The sequence below is a fragment of the Anabrus simplex genome, chromosome 2 (assembly GCF_040414725.1).
Source record: "Anabrus simplex isolate iqAnaSimp1 chromosome 2, ASM4041472v1, whole genome shotgun sequence".
Classification (NCBI taxonomy): domain Eukaryota; kingdom Metazoa; phylum Arthropoda; class Insecta; order Orthoptera; family Tettigoniidae; genus Anabrus; species Anabrus simplex.
Window position 1 is genome coordinate 683,653,033 of NC_090266.1, and position 27,587 is coordinate 683,680,619.

General features: G+C 38.4%; 1 long non-coding RNA gene across 1 annotated transcript in view; it reads right to left on the reverse strand.

Moving 5' to 3' along the window:
* Positions 1-27,587, reverse strand: part of LOC137498552 (uncharacterized) — a 108,952-nt gene that overhangs the window by 13,871 nt on the left and 67,494 nt on the right. The window contains exon 2 of the long non-coding RNA XR_011017838.1: positions 1,872-2,002. This is a non-coding gene — a long non-coding RNA (uncharacterized lncRNA). The remainder of the gene's footprint in view (positions 1-1,871; positions 2,003-27,587) is intronic.

Genomic DNA, 27,587 nt, shown 5'->3' on the forward strand with positions numbered 1-27,587 from the left:
CTTCAGCACTGTGATTTCAACAATCTGACTGAACTAAAGGTGACAGTTCAAGAAGAACTGGAGAACATACCATGAGAAAACATCCAGGGCTTGATCAGGAGCATGCCAAGAATATTTATGGCGATAACTGCAGTAAGTGGTGGGGATACCTATACTAGTGTCCAAAAGTTAAGCATAAATTGCGAGTAAGCAGGGCAACAGGAAACAGACCGCAAATCGCACGACATATGCACCTACCAACCTTACGTGTTCGATCTGTATAGGAAAGGAGTGTTCCCTGCTTTGACTAGCGGCGTAACCGCAAGGTAAACACAGCCAATGCCTGCGCCTTATACTCCATCAGTCGTGTTTGCCCTGTTATAGAGTGCGGAGTGTAGCCTCGTGGTGAATGTGACAACATAATGGCATAACAACGCCATTTGGACCCCGTTTTGCGGGGTAGAAGACTTGGCCACCTGGAAGCAGGCCAGACACAGACCAAAGTCGCCGCATCCTTGAATGTGGCAAAAAGTGTCATTTCCAGGCTTTGAAGACAATTTTGAGACACAGGAGATGTTAGTCGTAGGCCAGTACCAGGTCGACCAAGGGTAACCACTCCACAGCAGGACCGATATCTGGCCTTAACCGCCCGATGAAATCGGAGTGCACCTGCAAGACAATTGTCGGCGGAGCTTGCAGCCCTCTCAGGGGTTGCCGTTTCCCGGCAAACTGTGTACTGGAGGCTCAGAACAGCAGGGCTGTTTGCCCTATGTCCAGCAGTGTGTGTCCCGCTCACTTCAGTACAGAGACGGGCCCATTTACTGTGGAGCCGTCAACATCCAAACTGGACCATGAATGGTGGAAGCATGTGCTCTTCACAGATGAATCCCGCTTCAGTTTGCAGAACTGGTAGCCGATACAACCACAGGAACATCATGGTGGTGGTGACGTCATGGTGTGGGGCAGCATCATGTTGAATGGCCGTACGGACCTGCACATCTTCATGGGTGGTCCGAGGAACACTGTTAACGCTTGGAGATACAGGGATGAGGTACTGAGACCACATGTATGACTCTTCAGAAGTGCAGTTGGTCCAGACTTCCTCTTAATGGACTATAATGCCTGACCGCACCGCGCTGCTCTGGTGGATGAATTTCTGGCTGGGGAAGACATTCATCGCATGGACTGGCCAAGCGAGGTCTGCGGATCTGTATCCTATAGAACATGCCTGGGATGCAAATTGCATCCTGTCAGCCTCCACCAAGGACCCTCCAAGACCTTCGCATTGCCCTTTCGGAGGAATGGGATCAACTGCTACAAGAGCTCTTGGACCATATGATAGAGAGCATGGCACATCACTGCGAAGCATGTGTGACCGTTAGGGGTAACCACACACCCTATTAACAGCATATTTTGTTGTGGAAGACATTGCCAAGTTTTGTCAGTTGTTATCAAAGGTGCACCTTAGCTATCAGAACCTTTCTGACACTGATTTTTGGCCAAGTTATGTGACATATTGTGTGTGATTCAGCATCCGTTTGTTCAGCAATCCGTCTGACATTCCTATCAGGTGGTATGGCCTCGTTTAGTGATTATGCTTAACTTTTAGACACTAGTGTACTATTGATCACGTAATCAACATTCAATAAAATTCCAGTGCATTTCCTTAATTTTACATCATTTATATCAATAATTTAGATAATCAGAAAATCTGTCAGATTCTGCTTCTTTTAATTTAAAAACCCTATCTTCTTAAACCAAAATGTTTTGAGCATTGTTATCTTTGGAACAGGTATAAAAATATATTTTCTTTAATTGTGTAATGATGGTTTGAAGATAAACATAAATGTTGCTACCATAAACTGAGATTATTTAAAAAATATCATTGTTACCCTTATTTGCAGGGCAGTGTACAATATCTTTACAGTGATGAGCACTGCGATGGGTGGTGTTTTGTTGCAGCTTCAATTCTCATTTTATAGATGAGTGATTTATCCAAGGTACTGATTTTTGTAAATATCACCTACAAGCAGAATATAATAAGTTATACATTCACACAAAACCAAGCAACTTTGACAAAGCAATCAATAATAATAATAATAATAATAATAATAATAATAATAATAATAATAATAATAATAATAATAATAATAATAATAATAATAATAATAATAATTAGGGGGCGGATTTCTATGACCTAAAAATGTATGAAATATGTATGCACTTATGACCTAAAAAACATAAAAATATGACCTATAAAATTCAAAATATGACTTAATGAATAGCATCTACGTTACATAGAAGCACTTTTATTATGATTGCTACAGGCTGCAATTAATTTACAGTTAAAAAAATGTTTAATTCTTCGAAATCTTTAACCCAAGATCAACTAAAATGATGAATATTTCATGAACTCGTTAAGGTTACACTGCATACTCCTAGGCAAGGACGGACTCTGTGGAAGACATAAACACTACAGTTAATTTTACTGTTCAATATTCAATCAGTTTTAACATATACACAAAACATATGTTATTTGAATGAAACTTTCATACCTGATCTAGTCTACATTATCAGAATTGTTGCAATTTATGACCACATGCATCTTAAGATTGTTGAATGAGAATCCCCTCCTGTTGTCGCTGAGTATCGTCTTGTAGCGAGAAAAACTTCTTTCGACATCACATGATGTAACGGGAGCATACTTGAATAGAGTTAAATCACTTGGAGAAAATTCCTGGAAATCTGCAGATGAAGGGTTTCCACAAAGAATGTCACTTATTCCACGCAGGTACACAAGTCCATTTTCTACACACCCTAGATGCTATTGTTCCTTTTGCAAGCTTTAATTCCTGTTCAATGCACTTTACAACATCCAGTGCATCGCTTAGTTCTGCACCTGAAACTTCCAGTTGCGTGATTGCTCCAAATAAAGAATTAAAATGGGACTTTATGTAAGCCAGGTTGGCTTTTAATGTAGTGCTTGAAAATAAATCTTGAGTGGTTTTTATGGAGGACGATTCTGCAGGATCAAAAGACTTCACGATCTTCTCCACGACATCTAGGTTGTTGCAATAGTACACTGTGGCATCAAGCCAAGTCCCCCATCGCGTTATAACTGGCTTGGGAGGTAGGGGTAGTGAAGGTGCTTCTTCTTGAAATTTCTGAACGCGAAGTGGAGCTTTGACAAAAACTTCCTTACAGTTCAATATTAATTTATCAACTTCAGGGTAGCTACTTCTAACTTCTTCAGCTGCCCTATGCAAGGCCTGTGCAAGACATGTCACATGTATCATTTTCGGGTATAGCATTTTAAGTCCCTTGGCTGCCTTCACCATATACGGAGCAGCGTCAGTTACAAATAGAAAAATGTGCTCTTTCTTTGTCCCATTTGGCCACAACAGATTCATTGAATTGTCGAAGAGAACTGCAATGGTGGAATGATTTGTCTTCTCTAGCACTTCACACGTCAGGAGGAACGTATCTCCAGGCCGGTCTTCCTTCAGCGTGCCAACGATCACGTTTGCTACATATCTTCCATCCACATCTGTGGTCTCGTCTATTGAAACCCATATCTTACTGTCTCCCACGCCATGCCTTATTATATCCAACATCTCTTCATAACAAGGGGTCAGATAGTCCTTCCTGAGAGTAGATTCGTTGGGAACAGGATGCTTTGTATATATTTCAAGAAACTGTCTGAAGCTTCGGCTGTTAAGTTTCTTTAAAAGTATATTAGACGAAACCATCATCTTGCAGAGATCTTGTGAAAACTGTGAACACTGTGAACTTGATGTCGGGGTTTCGAATAGCAGACGTTGCCTATTTTCGAGTGCAGAATATCTAGTTACACAATTCTTATGTTTTACAGTATTACAGTGTTGTTGCACAGAGAAGCATTTTTCGGCAGTAACTTTTACCTCACACAATTTACAGAATAATATCACTCCATCCGTACTGAATATGTTTTCACCGAACTCGCGAACAAAACTTCGCAACTTTCCACAAATTGAGACTTTCATTTTAGGCATATTGAAAGGAACTGAATGACTGAAGCTCCCTAATGACCAAGGTCGTTCAGTGTGTTGAAGGTGGAAGAGGGAAGGGGAAGGGGAGAGAAAAGAACGACAAATAACTGCAGAATTACCTCTGCTTCCGTGTAAACAATAGCCCGGTTTCCAGGAATTGACCCAGCTAGTAAACAATAGCTCCTACCTGTTAGAAACATTCCATACACTACTTTATAATGGTTCTTCAGCAGTATATTCCAGTCTATCCTGAAAAATAATTTCTAGAGCTTATTCTGATTTTTATAATACGTAATTAAAATGAAAATTACCAAAATAAGCTGTTATAATGATATTTTGTTGAAAATATGCCATAAAACTTAACAAAGCCTAAATATGCATTTATATGCCCAATAAAACCTGTTTAATTTTGATTATCATGCTTGGAAACGTGTTGAAAATACAAGACTATAAGATATAATGTTAAGGGAAAATATATGACTGGTCATAGAAATCCGCCCCCTAATAATAATAATAATAATAATAATAATAATAATAATAATAATAATAATAATAGTCTGGCCTTGGCTACCATGTGCAAGCTTTTTAATTTGATGTCATCTGGCTGCTTGCTCATCAATTTCAATGCTCTGTTGTAGTCTAGGCCTACCAGATGGCAGAGAGCAAATCGTATCTCCCTTGGACATGTAAGGCTGAATTTTTAATGAATTTTGATGGGTAAACACCAAATGTGTTACTAGAAGAGATCCTTTACATGCCAACATCTTACAGAATTAAATCATTAAATTAAATGACCTAGTAAATATTAAAGACTGGACCAGCAATAACTGGCTGAAAGTAAACCCATTAAAATCACAAGTCACTACAGTTAGTACTTACAAATCACACATTACACTACAAAATACAACCATACCCTGCAATATGTTCAGTGGAACACCAATAACGCGTGCACATTCTGTAAAGAACCTTGGAGTAATTTTTAATAAATAGGCACTTCTTACCACGAAATATGCGAAAATGTGTTCAGACTAAAGACTTAGTCATATACAAAACACAGAACAAACCCCTGTAAATTTTTATATGCCCAGCAACACTACAGTAAATAAAAAAGACGCATCTTCTGTGATGGTAAAAATTACAGGTACTAGAAAGATACGCAGCAGAGTTATGTTGGCTCTGAGAGTTGATGGTAACACGTTGTTACATCCTGCAATTTTTAAATGAAATACAGCACCGAAAGGTAACCTCCTGAATGATTGGCTGTCATAGGGTCCAAGGAAAAGGATGGGTGTCATTTGAATGAATGAAAGTGTGACTCCAAATTGTGTTGAATCATTGGCCAGGAGCATTGCTGAAGTAGTCCATCATCAGTTTTGGGCACCTCATTGATAGAAGATGTGTAAAAACAAATCAAACTGGTCCAGCATTGTTCCTGTTGTCATCATTACACGAGGACTAATGAATGTATTGCTACCACTAGATGTTTCGGGGAGCAAACCATACACGATCTGCCTTCGCAAGTTCTAGAATGAATGGATATTGACAGGGTCCTACAATTTAACAAAAAAAAAAAAAGGGAAAATACACCGACCTATTGACATGATTTGCTTGCATCAGGCATGCATGAGCTTTAATTGATGAAGCTAGTGTTTTAAAAACTATCCACTTCCTAGCCGTATCAATGATATAATTTAATGGTTTCATAAGAAAATATTTTCCACCTAATCAATACCTTTTTATTTTGCCTTTGGCAATTTATAATACCATTAAAATTAATAGTAAATGTTTCGATTGCTTTGTGATCATCATCAGCTGTATACAAAAAAGGTTAGAAAAAAAGCATTAAAGTAAACACACAATAAAATATTTGTTGACTTTAAAACTATTGTTAGTAAAGGACGTATGCGTTCGAAGGAGGGGATTGCGGCAGGAAGGGGAGGGGGTTACGGCGGGAAGGGGATGGTTGTTACAAGGAAGTTAAACTAAAATGAGTTAAAAACTTCTATATCATTGAGCTAAAATGTTATTGGTATCTATTTAAGTCCTGAAGGCGGAATTAAAATCACTTATTGTTTTAATACTAGAAACGGGTGTTGTAATCTTGAAGAAATGTTTTTTTCTTTACTAGAATGTGCTTCTTCATTCATAGAGTTCTAGTCTTATCCTAGTCGCATTGTACTGTGCTGAAAAATGTATAGAAAAGATTGATCCACTTGTTTGTCCTTTTCTAAGTTCACTGTTGGCTTGAGTTAAGAGTTGTGTTCAGAAATTTCAGGTTGGATAGCTTGTTGCACAATCTGTAACCGGCAGAAAAACATGCGCCAGTTAGTTGAAATCGTCTCCGGTAATGTTGTCTAAGGAACTGTTTCGTGTTGAAACAATGGAAAAGGATTGTGAAATTCTAACTTACGCCAGTCCGATTCACTTTCTTTACTTCCCATAGTTACGGGTGTGGGTCTGTATCTACTGTCCTTGACCTGGTGTAATAGCGGTGTGATGTGGTCTGCTTGCTAGCATGATTCGGAGGGGAGAGGGGAAGCAAGGTCATGTCGTCATCTGTTGTTTCTCGTGAGGAGAGGGCTTCTGGCTGTGACACAGATTGCTCGTGCCTGCTTGTTACACTTGTTGGACGTGTTTGTTTCCTACCTAATAAATCCATACATCTCAGTATATGTTCGTATAAGGGATTTCTCTCTTCATTCATCTCATTTAAGTTCTTGTCCTTATTTTTAGCTTATCAACAAAAATATGGATATTTTCTAAACTGTTCATCAGTCTTCCTTTATTTATTCTATTAATAATTAGAAGGTCTTGTTTGATGTCTGTAAATTTACGACCCATCTCTTTCATGTGTACTCTCATTGCAGAATACCTTCTATATTTTTCTGCACTGATGTGTTCTCGATACCTTATTGCAAAGTTACATCCAGATTGACCTACATACGTGGCCTTGCATTGGTTGCAGATCAATTTATAAATTCCTGAATCTTGGAATCTTTCTTATTGTACTTTTTAACCGTGTTATTGTTGCAAAACCTGTGCCTAGTATTATTATTTGTTGAAAACGCTACCTTGATATTGTATTTCGTAAAGAGATTTGTAATTGCATAAATGTTAGGATTGTTGTAGGTGAACTTCACATACTTTTTTGTTTTCTCTGACTCTTTTACTAAATTTATTTGTTGTTATCATTTACGTTTGGTGATTAACCATATTAATAACTTTAAGACTAAAGCCGTTAATCAAGGCCTGTTGTCGGATAAAATAAAGTTCTTTATTTCTCTCTTTGTTTGTTAAAGGAACCTCGAAGGCCCTATTAATGAAGCTATAATACACAGATTTCTTCTGTGAGTCAGGATGTAAAGAGTTATAATTATCAATCAATCAATCAATCAATCAATACTGATCTGCATTTAGGGCAGTCGCCCAGGTGGCAGATTCCCTATCTGTTGCTTTCCTGGCCTTTTCCTAAATGTTTCAAAGAAATTGGAAATTTATTGAACATCTCCCTTGGTAAGTTATTCCAATCCCTAACTCCCCTTCCTATAAATGAATATTTGCCCCAGTTTGTCCTCTTGAATTCCAACTTTATCTTCATATTGTGATCTTTCCTACTTTTATAAACGCCTTTCAAACTTATTCGTCTACAAATGTCATTCCACGCCATCTCTCCGCTGACAGCTCAGAACATACCACTTAGTCGAGCAGCTCTTCTTCTTTCTCTCAATTCTTCCCAACCCAAACATTGCAACATTTTTGTAACGCTACTCTTTTGTCGGAAATCACTCAGAACAAATCGAGCTGCTTTTCTTTGGATTTTTTCCAGTTCTTGAATCAGGTAATCCTGGTGAGGGTCCCATACACTGGAACCATACTCTAGTTGGGGTCTTACCAGAGACTTATATGCCCTCTCCTTTACATCCTTACTACAACCCCTAAACACCCTCATAACCATGTGCAGAGATCGGTACCCTTTATTTACAATCCCATTTATGTGATTACCCCAATGAAGATCTTTCCATATATTAACACCTAGATACTTACAATGATCCCCAAAAGGAACTTTCACCCCATCAATGCAGTAATTAAAACTCAGAGGACTTTTCCTATTGTGAAACTCACAACCTGACTTTTAACCCCGTTTATCAACATACCATTGCCTGCTGTCCATCTCACAACATTTTCGAGATCACGTTGCAGTTGCTCACAATCTTGTAACTTATTTATCAATCCATAGAGAATAACATCATCCGCAAAAAGCCTTACCTCCGATTCCACTCCTTTACTCATATCATTTACATATATAAGAAAACATAAAGGTCCGATAACACTGCCCTGAGGAACTCCCCTCTCAACTATTACAGGGTCAGACAAAACTTCACCTACTCTAACTCTCTGAGATCTATTTTCTAGAAATATAGCAACCCATTCAGTCACTCTTTTGTCTAGTCCAATTGCACTCATTTTTGCCAGTAGTCTCCCATGATCCACCCAACAAATGCTTTAGACAGGTCAATCGCGATACAGTCCATTTGACCTCCAGAATCCAAGATATCTGCTATATCTTGCTGGAATCCTACAAGTTGAGCTTCAGTGGAATAATCTTTCCTAAAACCGAATTGCCTTCTATCGAACCAGTTATTAATTTCACAAACATGTCTAATATAATCAGAAAGAATGCCTTCCCAAAGCTTACATATAATGCATGTCAAACTTACTGGCCTGTAATTTTCAGCTTTATGTGTATCACCCTTTCTTTATACACAGGGGCTACTATAGCAACTCTCCATTCATCTGGTATAGCTCCTCCGACCAAACAATAATCAAATAAGTACTTCAGATATGGTACTATATCCCAGTATATCCCCAGAAATCTGATCAATTCCAGCCACTTTTCTAGTTTTCAAATTTTGTATCTTATTGTAAATGTCATTGTTATCATATGTAAATTTTATTACTTCTTTGGCCTTAGTCTCCTCCTCTACCTCGACATTATCCTTGAAACCAACAATCTTTACATACTGCTGACTGAATACTTCTGCCTTTTGAAGATCTTCACATACACACTCCCCTTGTTCATTAATTATTCCTGGAATGTCCTTCTTGGAACCTGTTTCTGCCTTAAAATACCAATACATACCCTTCCATTTTTCACTAAAATTTGTATGACTGCCAAATATGCTTGCCATCATGTTATCCTTAGCTGCCTTCTTTGCTAGATTCAATTTTCTAGTAAGTTCCTTCAATTTCTCCTTACTTCCACAGCCATTTCTAACTCTATTTCTTTCCAGTCTGCACCTCCTTCTTAGTCTCTTTATTTCTCTATTATAATAAGGTGGGTCTTTACCATTCCTTACCACCCTTAAAGGTACAAACCTGTTTTCGCATTCCTCAACAATTTCTTTAAACCCATCCCAGAGTTTGTTTACATTTTTATTTACCGTTTTCCACCGATCATAGTTACTTTTTAGAAACTGCCTCATGCCTGCTTAACAGTCCTACTTTTAAGACCTTCCTTTCTATCACATTTATTTTTAACTACCACAAAAACAGCTTCATGATCACTAATACCATCTATTACTTCAGTTTCCCTATAGAGCTCATCTGGTTTTATCAGCACCACATCCAGGATATTTTTCCCTCTGGTTGGTTCCATCACTTTCTGAATCAGCTGTCCTTCCCATATTAACTTATTTGCCATTTGTTGGTCATGCTTCCTGTCGTTCGCATTTCCTTCCCAATTGACATCTTGCAAATTCAGATCTCCCGCTACAATCACATTTCTTTCCATGTCGTTTCCCACATAGCTGACTATCCTATCAAATAATTCCGAATCCACGTCAGTGCTACCCGTTCCCGATCTGTACACTCCAAATATATCAAGTTGCCTATTATCTTTAGAAATGAGCCTTATACCTAGAATTTAATGTGTCTCATCTTTAACTTTTTCGTAGCTTACAAATTCTTCTTTCACCAGAATGAACACTCCCCCTCCCACCATTCCTATCCTATCTCTACGATACACACTCCAGTGCCATGAGAAAATTTCTGCATCCATTATATCATTTCTCAGCCATGATTCAACTCCTATTACAATATCTGGTAAATATATATCTATTAAATTACTTAATTCTATTCCTTTCTTTATAATACTTCTACAGTTCAACACTAACAATTTTATGTCATCCCTACTTGATTTCCAGTTCCCTGTTCCCTTATCACCGCTCCCTAGGCCATCCCGTTCCCCTGAATGTACCTCCCTATTACCCTTCCAAACAAATTTCCTAACTTATATGTACCACTGCGGTTTAAATGAAGGCCATCTGAGCGCAGATCCCTATCTCCTACCCACCCATTAGGATCTAGAAATTTCACTTCCAGTTTCCCACATACCCACTCCATAGTCTCATTTAAATCCCCAATCACCCTCCAGTCAGTATCCCACCTACACAGTATTCCACTAATAACAATCTCCGCTTTCTTAAACTTCACCCGTGCTGCATTTACCAGATCCCACACATCTCCAACTATGTTGGTACTTATATCAGCTTGCCTTACGTTGTTGGTACCAACGTGAAACACTACCACCTTCTCCTTCCCCTCCTCCCTCTCTTCTAGTTTCCTCAACATCTGCCTCAACCTAATTCCTGGATAACATTCTACCCTGGTTCCTTTTCCTCCACACACTTTCCCCACGTGTCTATCGATGGAATCCCCCATGACCAGAGCCTCAACCCTCCCCACCTCATCTGATCCCCTCCCCTCCTGGTCAGCCCTATCTTCTCTCACTGCTGCAGAAGCTACTTCCTCCTCCCTTTTCTCCTTCCCATGACCCTGTTCCACCTGTCTTTTCCTATCCTCTACTCTACATTTCCCTTTCCTACCTTTTCCCTTCCTCCTACTTCCACATATCTCAGCAACAGTTCCCTGTCCCTCATCTTCCCTCTGTTGTTCTACTTGGAGCGACTCGTACCGATTTCGCACAGACACCTGTCCTGAATTCTGATCCTGAATAGAGCCCTTAGCCTGCAATCTCCTTCCCCTTAGAACATTAGACCACCTGTCTTCTACAACTCCTCCCTTTCCTTCCCCTCCCTCTTGTATACCTACTGTAACCTGTACATTGTTTGAGGGAGTCCTATCTTCCTTCCTGTCTTCTGTGAGAATCCTAATTATCTCCCTCAAACTTTCCAACTCCTCCCTCATACCCCTCAATGCCTCACCACACCCACAATAAGTACACTCGCGCTCCTTAGCCATTCTTTACGGGGGAAAAACAAAAATTAAATTAAAAAATAAAATAACTTATTTAACTTATAATATAACTTATAAAATAACTAATTTAATCGTGGCTGGAGTGAATGTAAGCTTCCTATGCATTCCAAAGTAAAATTGATTTCCTTTCCTGGTTGTTTTAACGTCTAAAAAGTTGATCGAACCGTTTTTCTCTTCCTCAATAGTAAACTGTATATTTGAATCTAAGGTGTTCAGGACATTAAAAATATTAAGACTATCATTAAAATCTTTTTTTTTTTTTTTTTTTTTTTGCTAGGGGCTTTACGTCGCACCGACACAGATAGGTCTTATGGCGACGATGAGATAGGAAAGGCCTAGGAGTTGGAAGGAAGCGGCCGTGGCCTTAATTAAGGTACAGCCCCAGCATTTGCCTGGTGTGAAAATGGGAAACCACGGAAAACCATCTTCAGGGCTGCCGATAGTAGGATTCGAACCTACTATCTCCCGGATGCAAGCTCACAGCCGCGTGCCTCTACGCGCACGGCCAACTCGCCCGGTATTAAAATCCTTAGCGTATATGTCATCTACATAGTGTACCCACAAATCAAGCCCTTTAATGTGGCTTACAATGCGAGAATATTCTAAGTGGTCCAAATACATATCAGCTAGTATACCTGAGGCTCGGGCCTCCATGGGGAGGCCGTTCTGTTGGTATATTTTGTTGTTAAATAAAAAGTACTTCTGGTTAAGTACGAATTTAAGGATTGTCATGAACTCTTCTATATCGGGCGTGCTAATCCGTTCTTGTCCTAATAAATTAGTTTTTATGATCTTAATAGTCTTCTCTACGGGGATATTAGTGTAAATGTCTTTTATATCAAATGTAGAAGTAACATGAGAAGGTTTAAGTCCTTAACCATCTTACAGAAATCACTAGAACTTTTTACGGCGGTTTTAGTATGAAAAACATAATGTTGTGTTAAAAACTTATGAATATATTGCAACATATTGTATATGGGGCTCTTACGGAAACTGATTGCTGGTCTAATAGGTATCTCGTTTTTTGTGCAACTTGGGCATGGCTCTTGCCATAGGGAGTCCTGGGTTCATATTAACCAGTTTTGTGATTCCTGCTCACTTAGAAGGAAAATAGTATGTTTGAATACTCCTTTCAAATTTCTTTGAATCCGTGAGGTGGGGTCTTTATTTACGACCTTGAACTTATTATTGTTGAAAAAGGTTTTGGTTTTCTCAATATAATCGGTTTTATTTAATATGACTATTGTTCCTCCCTTGTCTGCTTTAGTTACGACTACGTCGTTTCGCCTGATTTTGCGTTGTAGTTCATTGTTTATCCTAGTATTATCATCAATTTTCTCAAATCCGTCTATTAGGGAAGGGATATTTTTCTTTGCTTCATACCTCAGGTCGTTTTGCACTTGGGCTGGAAGAATCTGTATAGCTGCTTCAGTTTCTGCTAAAGTAAGTGTTAGATCCTCACTTTTGTCGGAGCTATGCCAATTATAATTCGGGCCTTTACCTAATATTTGTAATTCTTGTTCTCTGAAATCTGTTTCCGATAAGTTTTCAATTGGGGGTGGGTATCTTTCTTGGTCAAAGGTTGGTTTAAACGGCGGCTTGTTCCCTTTTTTTCGGATTATTCTCTTTCAGGTTCTCCAATTTGTTGTTTAGTGTGACTTGTTTCTTTTCCATTAAGTTATCTACTTTATCCCTACTATGTTTAAGGAAGGAATCCCATACTAACGGTAGTAGGTTAGCTGAAGCTGTGAGGTGCGCTAAGTATAATTCACGATTGAGGAATTGTTTCTATTTGTACATGAATTTTACCTCCCTTTTAACCAAGTTCGGTTAACCATGTCCTGTGTTGCGGACTGAAATTCTGAACGTAATTTTTTCTTTTGAATCCCTTTTAGAAATTTAGTACTAAGTCGTTTTTTAAACATTCTTCAAGAAATATTATGTTTTTGCTTAATTTTGCTATTTTTACCTTTAGTCTTAGGTAGGTGTTCACGCTATTTCCTGCCTGGTTGGCATTCGTATTACAAACTATCCACTTCATAGCAATATCCATGATATAATCTAATGGTTTCGTAAAAAAATATTTTTCACCTAATCGATACCTTTTTATTTTGCCTTTGGCAGTTTATAATATCATTAAAAATAACAGTACATGTTTTAATCGCTTTGCAATCACCATCAGCTGTATACACAAAAGCTTGGATAAAAAAGCATTAAAGTAAGCACATAATAAAATTCTTGTTGACTTTAAAACTATTGTTAGTAACGGACGTATAAGTTGGAAGGGAAGGTGGTGGGGGTTGGTGCGGCGGGAAGGGGATGGTTGTTACAAGGAAGTTAACCTAAAATGAGTTAAAAACTTCTATCTTATTGAGCTAAAATGTCTTTGGTATCTATTTAAGTCCCAAAGGAGTAATTAAAATCACTTATTGTTTTAATACTAGGGGTGGGTGTTGTAATCTTGAAGAAATGTTTTTTAACTAGAATATGCTTCATCTTTCCCTGAGTTCTATCTAGTCTTCTTCCCCGTCGCATTGTACTGTGGTGGAAAATGTACAGAAAAGGTTGATCCACTTGTTTGTCCTTTTCTAAGTTCACTGTTGGTTTGAGTTAAGAGTTGTGTTTGCAGACATTTTAGGTTGGATAGCTTGTTGCACGATCTGTAACTGGCAGAAAAATTATGCGCCAGTTAGCTGAAATCGTCTCTGGAAATGTTGTCTAAAGAATTGTTTCATGTTAAAACAATGGAAAAGGATTGTGAAATTTTAACATACCCCTGTCCGACTCACTTTCTTTACTTTCCATAGTTACAGGTGTGGGTCTGTATCTACTGTCCTCGACCTGGTGTAATAGCGGTGTGATGTGGTCTGCTTGCTAGCATGATTCGGAGGGGAGAGGGAAAGCAAGGTCGTGTCGTCGTCTGTTGTTTCTTGCAAGGAGAGGGCTTCTGGCTGTGACATAGATCTCTCATGCCTGTTTGTTACACTTGTTGGGCGTGTTTGTTTCCTACCTATTAAATCCATATATCTCCGTATAAGTTCGTAAAAGGGATTTCTCTGTTCATTCCTCTCTTGTCCTTATTTGTAGCTTATCAACAACAATATGGATATTTTCTAAATTGTTCATTAGTCTTCCTTTCTTTATTGTATTAATAATTACAAGGTCTTGTTTGATGTCTGTAAATTTACGACCTGTCTCTTTCATGTGTACTCCCATTGCAGAATACAGTCTATATTTTTCCGTATTGATGTGTTCGTGATACCTTATTGCAAAGTTCCGTCCAGACTGACCTACATACGTGGCCTTGCATTGGTTGCAGATCAACTTATAAATTCCTGAATCTTGGAATCTTTCTTCATTGTACTTGTTAACTGTGTTATGTTTGAATAAGCTGTGCCTAGTATTATTATTTGTTGAAAACGCTACCATGATATTGCATTTCTTAAATAGAATTCTAATTGCATAAATGTCGGGATTGTTGTACGTGAACTTCACATACTTTTTTGTTTTCTCTGACTCTTTTACTAAATTTATTTGTTTTTACATTTACGTTTGGTGATTAACCCATTAATAACTTTAAGACTAAAGCCGTTAATCAAGGCCTATTGTCGGATAAAATCGAGTCCTTAATTTCTCTCTTTGTTGATTAAAGGAACCTCGAAGGCCCTATTAATGAAGCTATAATACGCAGATTCCTTCTGTGAGTCGTGATGTAAAGAGTTACAATTAATCGTGGTTAGAGTGAATGTAGGCTTCCTACGTATTCCAAAGTAAAATTGATTTCCTTTCCTGGTTGTTTTAATGTCTAAAAAGCCGATCAAACCATTTTTCTCTTCCTCAAAAGTAAACTGTATATTTGGATCCAAGGAGTTCAGGACATTAGAAATATGAAGACTATTCTTAAAATCCTTCGCGCACATGTGTCATCTACATAGCATACCCACAAATATAGCCCTTTAATGTGGCTTACAATGCAAGAGTATTCTAAGTGGTCCAAATGTATATTAGCTAGTATGCCTGAGGCTGCGGCCCCTATGGGGAGGCCGTCCTGTTGGTATATTTTGTTGTTAAATAAAAAGTAGTTCTGGTTAAGTACGAATTTAAGGACTGTCATGAAACCTTCTATATCGGGTGTGCTAGTCTGTTTTCTAATAAATTCGTTTTTATGACTGTACCGGGAGATACACCTCTACTCCGCTCATTTCAAAGTCAGGGCCTTAATAAACTCCTCTATCGATCGAAAGTGGAAACTGATACAAATTGAACTTAGAACATTAATCAGAAGATGTCACTACTGAAATATTAAGTAATTTTGTTACTGTGTAGTTTCCTAAACTGATTGAATTTCTCCCTGTTTTGTTCTGCTATATATCAAGAAGTTTGGACATTTTTACACAGATGACGCTACCAGAAAACTCTGATCATGCACTCTGGTGCAAGGTGAAAGAACTTATAACTTAAAGAAGTTTTGTATTTCTAGGTTGTCCATAACTGACTCTTTCATTTATTTTTGGGTTGGCAACACTTCCTTTTCTTTCTGGCAGTTTTGAATCTAGCCATTCAAGAATTTCTGTGATTAATTTTCAACCTATCACAGGTTTCTTGTTCGATTTTGAGTGTAACTTTTGAGATTAACCAATAAAATTGAGAGCGTGTGGCCGGTTTAATCTTGAATGCTCTCGAACCTTCCCTGAGGGTATATACGTTGCAGCTTTTTGGGTTTCCTGGTCAATTGATCGCCATCTTTCTTTGGTCAGCAGAATATCTATAAGGTAATGGCCACATAAAATTCTATCTTTCTTGCTGTCTCGGCAACTTTATCTGAGGGGAAGGTCCGAATCTTTAACTATGTAACAATACCTTTCTAAAATGTAAATTTTCTTTTGGCTAATGTAAAACTTCATTAAATCTTTAACTGTAAATCGGGGATAGAGAGTGAGTTACCCTCTCACACTCCCCTTCATCTTGGTTTGAGGTGTCTGCATTTTAGCAACTTTTTTTCTTTTCTGTAATGTATTACAGTTATTTCCATGCGCGCCACCTCAGTAGTTTGGGACTAGCCCCTGTTTCATCGGCCGAGAGTCCTGTAGGTTTTTAAATTTCATTATCTGGGAGGGCAGTGTATGCCTCCTTTGTGTTTGTTTTCGGCCCATTTAATTACCCTGTTCTTTTTCGCAAAGGCCCTGTAGTTTGGGTACTAGATACCTCTGTGTAATACTATTTCTATTTGTAATTCGTGCCTTGAGAGGCCAGTAAGTGTAATATTTTCATGTAATGTTGCCTTGAGTACGCTGGAGGAAACCGAGAGCCTGTTAGCTCTTTTTAAGGTTTTGTAATGATGAAGAATGCCTCTGGAAGGCTAGATATTGTAATTTAGGGAGCAAGTGCTCTTGAATTAGGGGATTTCTGCCCTTGACTAAATGAATCCTTGTTTTGAATTAAAGTTGTAAACTGGATCCGGTATCTGTGGAATTGTAAAAATAGGGGCTTCAAAATTCACTAATCTCGGATTTTCCTAGTCTGGTTTCAAGATTGATTTTGTACCTGACATGCTGTTATGTTCACTAAGTGAAAATTTATTAAGTTGTTGTTCTTTGAAGAAATATAACCTTCAGTTCAAGTTTTAAATTAATTTTGATATTGTAGATAGACCCATTCACCCCGGCATTTTCTTCTTTTTTTTTCCTAGGGGCTTTACGTCGCACTGACACAGATAGGTCTTATGGCGACGATGCGATAGGAAAGGCCTAGGAGTTGGAAGGAAGCGGCCGTGGCCTTAATTAAGGTACAGCCCCAGCATTTGCCTGGTGTGAAAATGGGAAACCACGGAAAACCATCTTCAGGGCTGCCGATAGTGGGATTCGAACCTACTATCTCCCGGATGCAAGCTCACAGCCGCGCGCCTCTACGCGCACGACCAACTCGCCCGGTGGCATTTTCTTTAACCTCTTTCTGCTTCACGGGTATCCCCGTAAGAATGATCTTAAAAGTCTTCTCTATGGGGATTTTAGTGTACATGTCTTTTTCATCAAATGAACAAGTAACATGAGAAGGTTTAATTTTAAAGTCCTTAATCGTCTTACAGAAATCACTAGAACTTTTACGGCGGTTTTAGTATGAAAAATATGTTGTATTAAAAACTTATGAGTATATTGCGACGTTTTGTATGTGGGGCTCTTATGAAAACTTGATTACTCGTCTAATAGGTATCCCTTTTTTGCAGTAAAACGAAAATGTTAAGGGACCACCTTTCCAATACAATGAATATTTATTGATGTGAGTATATATCACGTGTCGTTTAAAGAAGATTGGTACTAGTTTTGACGTTCATTGCGCGTCATCATCCGCCAATGAATCAACTGAGCAAAACACAACTTATCAAACAACAATATAAAACACATGATAGCACCTACAAGACAATGTTAAATTATGACTAGTTAAAATATAAAATAAAACACATGGCAGCAAATACAATGACAAATGTTAAAAGTTAAATTGTAACAAGTTAAAACGTTGAAAGCAAATCAGAGGAGGTAACTCAGTTGTTAACGTATGATACACGAGAAAATAGTCCAGCTCTAGGTGTATAGAACATAAGGTGTATCTTATAAAACACTTGACTGCACCTACTAAGACAAATTTTAAATGTAACGTTAAACTGATGAGAGTATGGTGCGTATGACCATCTAAAACACATGACAGCACCTATAATGTCAGTGTTAGATTATAACAAGTTAAAATTATGAGGTGCGTCTGAGCGTAAAGTATAAAATTTGAGAAGATATCCCAGTTGATGAGTCTTGATACACAAGAGAATAGCCCAGCTTTAGGTGCATAGATCATAAGGTAACATGCGTTATTAGTGGGAAGAATAAACCTCGTTATCTTAAGTTGTGGTAATTAACAGGCTTAATTCAGGTGGTTCTGAAGCCAACAATGTGGTCATGTAAAGATCGTATTTTGAATCAACGTTATGATTCCCAGTTCAGTATGGAAATGTGGACGAAACGACTGAAAGCCAAATTAGGCATGATATAAATGTACATAGACAAAAGAAAGATAAGGGAAAATAGGCGAACTCACCTCGAGCAGCGTGAAGGCACAGCTGTTGAAACGAGAGGAGCTGGGCTACTGAAGAGAGCAATAACAGAGGCCGAGTAATGGAGGGGAAGGGGGAAAAAAGGAGCTAAAGCTGGGGAATAGAGCTAAAGTGGGGCAGAGGGATGAGGTAATGGGGGTAAGTGACGGGGATGCGTATTGCGCATGGCTTGAAGATTGCCCTAGTGTTTGGAAATCTGATATTTTTAAACAAGTTAATTAAGAAATCGAAAAGGATATTATGCTTCTCAGAAATGTCATTTAAGTTGAAGTTAGGATTAAACTATTCATCAAAATGGATAAAACAATTTTCAATTATATTCATGAGAGACCCTTTATTGGCCACTTGAAGGATCTCTAAATCATGTTCAATTTCGGTAAACTTGTGGTTGGAGTCAGATGTGTTGACCTATTGCCGAAAACCTATTATATCTTATAGCGTTGACAATGCTCTGAATATCTAGTCGTGAAACTGCGCCCAGTTTGCTCAACGTATGAGGAATTGCATTCGTTGCATTTGAATCCGTAGATTCCGGATTTTGAAAAAGTGTTGGATATATTAACTGATGGGGAATTGTGTAGAATATCAGAAGTCCTGTTATTTGTTCTGAAGGAAATTTTTACGTTATGTTTTCTGAAGAGATTGGTGATTTTGTAGACATCTTTGTTGAAAGTAAAGGTGGAAGAAGTGGCAACTTTAGATTTTCCTTCAGTAAGTGTGGTCTTAGATCGGTGTCTGAATTTACTGATAATCTGTTCTATAAAGGACTTATCTTAACCGTTAAATTTGGCGATTGCACAAATTAGTATTAAGTTCCTTGTTCAAGTCTTTCTTTGACATGGGTATTGTGAAGACACAGTGGACTAAACTATTATAGGTAGCAGGTTTATGTGCTTGGGGATGTGTGGAGTCTTGACGAATGGTAGTTGCAGTTTGTGTGGGTTTCCTGAACATTTTGTATGATAAAGAGGAAGGGTATCTATGAATAGTCAAATCTAAAAAATTGATTACTTTGTTTGTTTCAAACTCAAGTGTAAATTTAATGTGGGGATCGATGGTGTTAAGATCATGAAGGGTGGAGGCCGCGTTATTGATATCTTCGTTCATAATTACGAATGTGTCATCCACGTATCTGGCCCATAGAAGAAAGTTAGGAAAGTTGTTGTTGTTGACTTTTTAGTATTCCAGATAATCTAAATAAATCTCCGCTAAGATTCCAGAGGCAGGTGATCCCATTGCTAATCCGTCTTGTTGATAAATAGTATTGTCGAAAGTGAAAAAGTTATTACTGACGACGTAATTTCAGAATGGAGATGAAATCGTGTATTTCAAGTTTGCTAAGTGGACTATATTTCTTTAAGTTACTTTCAACAACGGGGAAAAACTTTGCTGTTTGTATGCTTGGATATGTGTTGACTATGTCAAAAGAATGAAGGGAGTGGTTAGGTTGTAGAATGAAGGGAGTGGTTAGGTTGTCAGTCGAAGGTTTGTCAATTACTTCAATGGTGTTTTTAATCGACTTATTGGCCAGAAAATGGTAGTTTTTAGCCAAGAAACTTCAGACAAATTGAGAAGCTTTATACAGAGGACTAGGCCTATAGTTAATAATAGGGCAAATAGCGATGTTGGCCTTATGGATCTTTGGGAGGGCTTTAGCCGTAGGTAGACCCAGGTTCATATTTAAAAGCTTAGATTTTTTGTTTTCCATGAAAAGAAAGGAATTGTTCTTTAGGGTTTGTTTTAATTGTCGCTGAATTCATAGGGTTGGGTCTTTCTTAATTATTGATAAAATGCTGTTGTTAAAAAATTGCTTAGTTTTAGAGACATAGTCCGTTTTATTCATTATAACTCTGGTGTTACCTTTATTAGCTTTAGTGATTATTAGGTTGTTATTACTGATTTTCTTTTTAAGTTCAGCAATTTGTTTGTGTTCCCCATGGGGGCCCCAGCCTCAGGCACACTAGCTAATATATATTTGGACCAATTAGAATATTCTCACATTGTAAGCTACATTAAAGGGCTTGATTTGTGGGTACGCTATGTAGATGACATATACGCTAAGGATTTTAATGATAGTCTTAATAGTTTTAATGTCCTGAACACCTTAGATCCAAATATACAGTTTACTATTGAGTAAGAGAAAAAGGGTTTGATCAACTTTTTAGACGTTAAAAAAACCAGGAAAGGAAATCAATTTTACTTTGGAATACATAGGAAGCCTACATTCACTCCAAACATGATTAATTATAACTCTTTACATCACGACTCACAGAAGAAAACTGCGTATTATAAGCTTCATTAATAGGGCCTTTGAGGGTTAATGGAGGTGAATCTTTTGTTGACATCAGAGGTAAAAATTTTATCGAATTTTCTTTTTACTTTGAATCTAAGTTCGTCTTCTTGTTCTAGCAGCATTTTGTTGATGGCAGCTTCAGACTCAATAACTAAATTAGTGGTGATATTAATTTTGTTCAGGTTACGTCAGTTGTGCTTTGGGCCTTTCGATTTAATGGCGGTTTCTTCTTCATTTAAAGTCTCTTTATTGTGCAACTTGGGGATGGCTCTTGCCATAGGGAGTCCTGGGTTCATATTAACCACTTTCTGTGATTCCTGCTTACATAGAAGGAAAGTAGTATATTTGAGTATTCCTTTCAAAATTCTTCGAATCCGTGAGGTCGGATCTTTATCTACGAACTTGAACTTATTATTGCTGAATAAGGTTTTGATTTTCTCAATATATCAAAAACATATCACATGTAAGGTTTTTTCAGGCGTTTGCTCTATTAACCAGCGTTTTGTCTTAGGTCTGACACTAGACTCATCAGAGTGGGATGTGTCAGACCCTACCCACTGATGCTGGGGTGTATGCAGGTGAACTTATCAGAAGCCCTTATAAAAGGCAATCAGTTTTATTTAATATGACTATTGTTCCTCCCTTGTCCGCTTTAGTTACGACTATGTCACTTTGACTGATTTTGCGTTGTAGTTCATTGTTTATCCTAGTGTTATCATTTTTTCTAATATCCGTCTATTAGGGAACCTCAAAATGCAACTTTGTCCCTTGATACAACGTTTCTGCACCCGCACGACCAGTGGCAAAATTTAAACAAAAGAAAAAAGGTGCTTAACGTTGAAGTTTGCCAACATAACTTCCCACGTGCCTCACTCTGACCGCATACATCGTTTATGCACGGGAACCCAGCATTCTATAAAAGTGAGGGTTACAATGTTTTTGCCGGCAGGTGTTCATTTTTCTTTGCTTCATACCTCAGGTCGTTTTGTACTTGGGCTATAAGAATCTGTATGACTGCTTCAGTTTCTGCTAAAGTAATGGTTAGATCCTTACTTTTGTTGGAGCTGTGCCAATTATAATTCGGGCCTTTACCTAATATTTGTAATTCTTGTTCTGTAAAAACTGCTTCCGATAAATTTTCAACTGGGGGTGGGTATCTTTATTTGAAAATAAATTTATTAAATTATTATTAAATTTATTAGAACACAAACACATTAGCACACCCGTTATAGAAGAATTAATGACAATCCTTAAATTCGTACTTAACCAGAACTACTTTTTATTTAACAACAAAATATACCAACAGGACGGCCTCCCCATGGGGGCCCGAGCCTCAGGCACACTAGCTAATATATATTTGGACCACTTAGAATACTCTCTAATTGTAAGCCACATTAAAGGGCTTGATTTGTGGGTACGCTATGTAGGTGACATATACGCTAAGGAGTCTGACTCGTTGGCTGAATGGTCAGTGTACTGGCCTTCGGTTCAGAGGGTCCCGGGTTTGATTCCCGGCCGGGTCGGGGATTTTAACCTTCAGTGGTTAATTCCAATGGTTGAACAGGTGGGCTTAAAAAAATATTGTAATAATATTCGAGACATAATTCCAATGGCCCGAGGGCTGGGTGTATGTGCTGTCCCCAACATCCCTGCAACTCATACACCACACATAATACTATCCTCCAACACAATAACACGCAGTTATCTACACATGGCAGATGCTGCCCACCCTCATCGGAGGGTCTGCCTTACAAGGGCTGCACTCGGCTAGAAATAGCCACACGAAAATATAATTATTATATACGCTAAGGATTTTAATGACAGTCTTAATAGTTTTAAAGTCCTGAACACCTTAGATCCAAATATACAGTTTACTATTGAGGAAGAGAAAAACAGTTTGATCAACTTTTTAGATGTTAAAAAAACCAGGAAAGGAAATCAATTTTACTTTGGAATACATAGGAAGCCTACATTCACTCCAACCATGATTAATTATAACTCTTTACATCACGACTCACAGAAGAAATCTGCGTATTATAGCTTAATTAATAGGGAATTCGAGGTTCCTTTAACAAACAAAGAGATTTTATCCGACAACAGGCCTTGATTAACGGCTTTAGTCTTAAAGTTATTAACGGGTTAATCACCAAACGTAAATGTAAACAACAATTAAAGTTAGTAAAACTGTCAGAGAAAACAACAATGTACGTGAAGTTCACCTACAACAATCCTAACAATTTTTTTTTTTTTTTTTTTTTGCCTATGGCTTTAGGTCGCATCAACACAGATAGGTCTTATGGCGACGATGGGACAGGAAAGGGCTAGGACTGGGAAGGACGCCGCCGTGGCCTTAATTAAGGTGTGAAAATGGGGAAACCACGGAAGACCATCTTCAGGGATACTGACAGTGGGGTTCGAACTCACTATCTCCCGAATGCTGGATACTGGCCGCACTTAAACGACTGCAGCTATCGAGCTCGGTAATCCTGACATTTACGAAAATGCAAATTTATTTAAGAAATACAATATCACGGTAGCGTTTTCAACAAATAATAATACTAGGCATAGGTTCTTCAACCATAACACAGTTAACAAGTACAATGAAGAAAGATTCCAAGATTCAGGAATTTATAAGTTGATCTGCAACCAATGCAAGGCCACGTATGTAGGTCAATCTGGACGGAACTTTGCAATAAGGTATCAAGTACACGTCAATGCGGAATAATACAGAAGATATTCTGCAATGGGAGTACACATAAAAGTAACGGGTCATAAATTTACAGGCATCAAACAAAACCTTGTAATTATTAATACAATAATAAAGGAAGACTGATGAACAGTTTAGAAAATATCCATATTTTTGTTGATAAGCTAACAAATAAGGACAAGAACTTAATGAGACAAATGAACAGAGAAATTGCATATATTGAGATATATGGATTTATTAGGTAGGAAACAAACACGCCCAACAAGTGTAACAAGCAGGCACGAGGGATGTATGTCACAGCTAGTCCCCCCCTCCTCCCGAGAAACAACAGATGACGACACGACCTTGCTTCCCCTCTCCCCTCCGAATCACGCTAGCAAGCAGACCACATCACACCGCTATTACACCAGGTTGAGGACAGTAGATACAGACCCACACCCATAACTACGGGAAGTAAAGAAAGTGAATCGGACAGGGGTATGTTAAAATTTCACAATCCTTTTCCATTGTTTTAACATGAAACAATTCTTTAGACAACATTTCCAGAGATGATTTCAACTAACTGGCGCTTATTTTTCAGCCAGTTACAGATCGTGCAACAAGCTATCCAACCTGAAATGTCTGTGAACACAACTCTTAACTCAAACCAACAGTGAACTTAGAAAAGGACAAACAAGTGGATCAACCTTTTCTATACATTTTTCAGCACAATACAATGCGACTAGGAAGAAGACTAGAACTCAATGAAAGATGAAGCACATTCTAGTTTAAAAACATTTCTTCAAGATTACAACACCCACCTCTAGTAATAAAACAATACGAGATTTTAATTACGCCTTCGGGACTTACATAGATACCAAAGACACTTCAGCTCAATAAGATAGAAGTTTTTAACTCATTTTAGATTAAGTTCCTTGTAAGAACCGCCCCCTTTCCGCTGCTACACCCCCCCCCCCCCCCTCTTCCAACCCATACATCCTTTACTAACAATAGTTTTAAAGTCAACAAGGATTTTATTATATGCTTACTTTAATGCTTTTACATCTAAGCTTTTATGTAAACAGCTGATGATGATTGCAAAGCAATCGAAACATGCACTGTTATTTTTAATGATATCATAAATTGCCAAAGGCAAAATAAGAAGGTATCGATTAGGTGGAAAATATTTTCGTACGAAACCATTAGAAGCTATTGTTGTAAAGAGCAATGTGCGAGATAGCTCCAAGAATCATATGACATGGGACAATAGTGAAAGCAGTGGCGAGGAAGAAGCCAGTGACAAAATACATGCAGTGGAGGTCAACACACACAGCAATCCCTAATGCAATGCGTGATTTGAGAAACGTATTGTACCATATCACTATATTACGGTCCAAATATCGTCATTTTACGAGAATAAAATATTCAAATATAGCACCATGCAGAGCCCGAACTCTGTGCTTTAGAGGAAGACGAACTCCGCAGTGCAAGCTGCAGTCTTGCGGTTACTCATGGAAACCCCAAGGGGAAGCAAGTTTTATTTCAAACTTACTCATGAAGACCAAGTAGGTAAGTGTTCCCAAGCGAGTCAGAGTAAGAGAAAGAAGATCGCGAGACAGAGATTTTTTTTTTTTTTTTTTTTTTTGCTATTTGCTTTATGTCGCACCGACACAGATATGTCTTATGGCGACGATAGGACGGGAAAGGCCTAGGAAGAGGAAGGAAGTGGCCGTGGCCTTAATTAAGGTACAGCCCCGGCATTTGCCTGGTGTGAAAATGGGAAACCACGGAAAACCATCTTCAGGGCTGCCGACAGTGGGGCTCGAACCCACGATCTCCCGATTACTGGATACTGGCCGCACTTAAGCGACTGCAGCTATCGAGCTCGGTACAGAGATGTTTGAATTTGACATGTGAGGCCAGTAGTGCAAAAAACACACAGCCAAATCTGAGTACTCCAGGCCTAGTAGCATGCTAATCTGAGATGTTATTTCCACGCGAGTGCAAGATCCAGCTAATTTTAAACACTGGAAAATATTGATTGGAATTATGGAGCACTATTTGCACCATAGCAGTGACAAGAAGGCATGCTAAAGGTTTCCCTACTTAAATTCAAACAACCGTTGAGAAGGCACGGCTGGTACACAAAGATCATCTTTTGTGAGAGGGGGGATGTACCCAGCCCAACGGAAACGGGAAGATACTATAAAGCGTAGACAGCCGTGTGAGCGGGAGGTAGTTTCTGAAAGATTGGTGTATAGTGCGTGTCGCTCGTATCAAACCTCGAGACAAAATGCCTCTAACAAAGTGATTAGAAAGCTATAGTTAGGGAATAGACTAGCTTGCCCGAGCATTTACTGTGATAACAATATAAATGGTCCGTTATTGGACATTATAAATTTTCCAGGTAACTCATTCCTGGTTGCCTGCATTTCGCTCCCGTGTGCTAGGCTGGGCTCATCAGTTTGTACCTAGCACATCTACCAAGACACATGGCTAGTTCATACCGTGGAGGCCACTGCGTAGGCTAATTGTAGCCCCCGGCAGTGCCGATGCACTATGAGAGACTTTGTCTCAATAGCAAAGTTGATGCCTGCTTGGCCATCAGATGATATAGATGTTGATTTCCATAGGGAATCCGAAATATTTTTTCCGAATGAGTAAATTTATAAAACCAATATAAATGGTCCGTTACTGGACATTATAAATTTTCCAGCTAACTCATTCCTGGTTGCCTGCGGATGTGCTAATGGATGACAATATCTTTCTAGATAAGTAACACAAACCAATACCTAATGGATGTAAATATCATGATTTGTCAGCTGATGACCAAATAGGGTCAAAACCGGTACTGATGTAAGTCTATATTTACAATAAACAGTATTGATAATGTGGAATTTCTTCCTTATCCATATATAAGAGCTATTTTATTTCGCTCAAGTCTGCCAGCAAGCCGGTTAGGACCCCCCTATTCACCACCTGGAACGCGCCACGTGGGAGTACCACCTCTCCCCCTGCTACGCCAGCGTAGTATGTTCGTGGCAACTAACATTGCATTATTTGTTATAACTTACTCGGTCTGATGAAAAAAGGGCGTAAATCATTCCTCATATTTTGGCACATATATCATAAACAAACCGCCTGTTGCCATTTCTTGATAGTTGGAGTTTTCTGTATCTGTCTCTTGGCATAGGCCAGAGAAAAGTGTAGCTATCACCAAAGTCCCAGTCTCATCAATGGCTGTGACAATATGGAAGCTGATGGGGTATGGATGGTGTTCAGTAATGACATTTGGAGCACAACTAGTGTCTGAGTGTTATGAAAGGTGATGCTTACAGGATCAGTCGTGCTGCAGTAGCACCTTCTGTTCAAGTGAGGAAAGCAATGGCAAAATACCTTACTCCTAATCTTGCCTGTACGCCTCATTTGGGCTCTGCCATTGGTTTTTGCGGTTTCCCTATAACTGCATAGGCTTTGGTGGTGCTATTTGAGGATCCAACCAGCCTCTGGACTGATGTTTAAAAGGTATGGTCAAATGTTCCACCTTTACAATACTAAATTTTTTTAATTTAATTATTTAAATAACATTTAAAAAATAACGGAACATGTTTCACCTATCTTGTAGACATCATCAGCTGAAAAGTTTAAAGATTAAGCACAAAGGACAAGGACAAAAATACATTAAAAATAATTCAGACTGCCGAATATGTCAGTTAAAATGTTGAAGAATATGCTAGAATGATGTGAGCACAACACTTGAATACTGTTACAAGTGAAAATTAAAATATTGAACACACGAGATGATTCAATAAAAATTGGTAATAGAGTCCTCTTAACGTGATGATGCTGTGTTGACATACAGTTTGCCGATGCATCGGTAGTAACTTGGTGAAATGGAGCACCAAAGTTTAGTTCCAGTAGAAAGAAGACGATTGTTAAACGTATGTTAAACATGAGTGAGGGTTACAGTAAAATGGTATTGAGTTCATCTTGTTGGCATGATAATGTTAACAATTCTTGATAAAAGGATAGGCGGAATATCTGATCGTGATTTCATAAGTGGAATGTGCAGTGGAGTGCCCTCGAACGAGAATGACGGCTATTATTTCTGTCACCGGTGGTGAGTTGATAGTCGGCGGAATCATTTTTGATTTGACTAAAGAAACTAAGGAACTAACATTTTTGAAGAATTCGACTAAATTTTTGTTGTAAAAATTATGTAAAAAT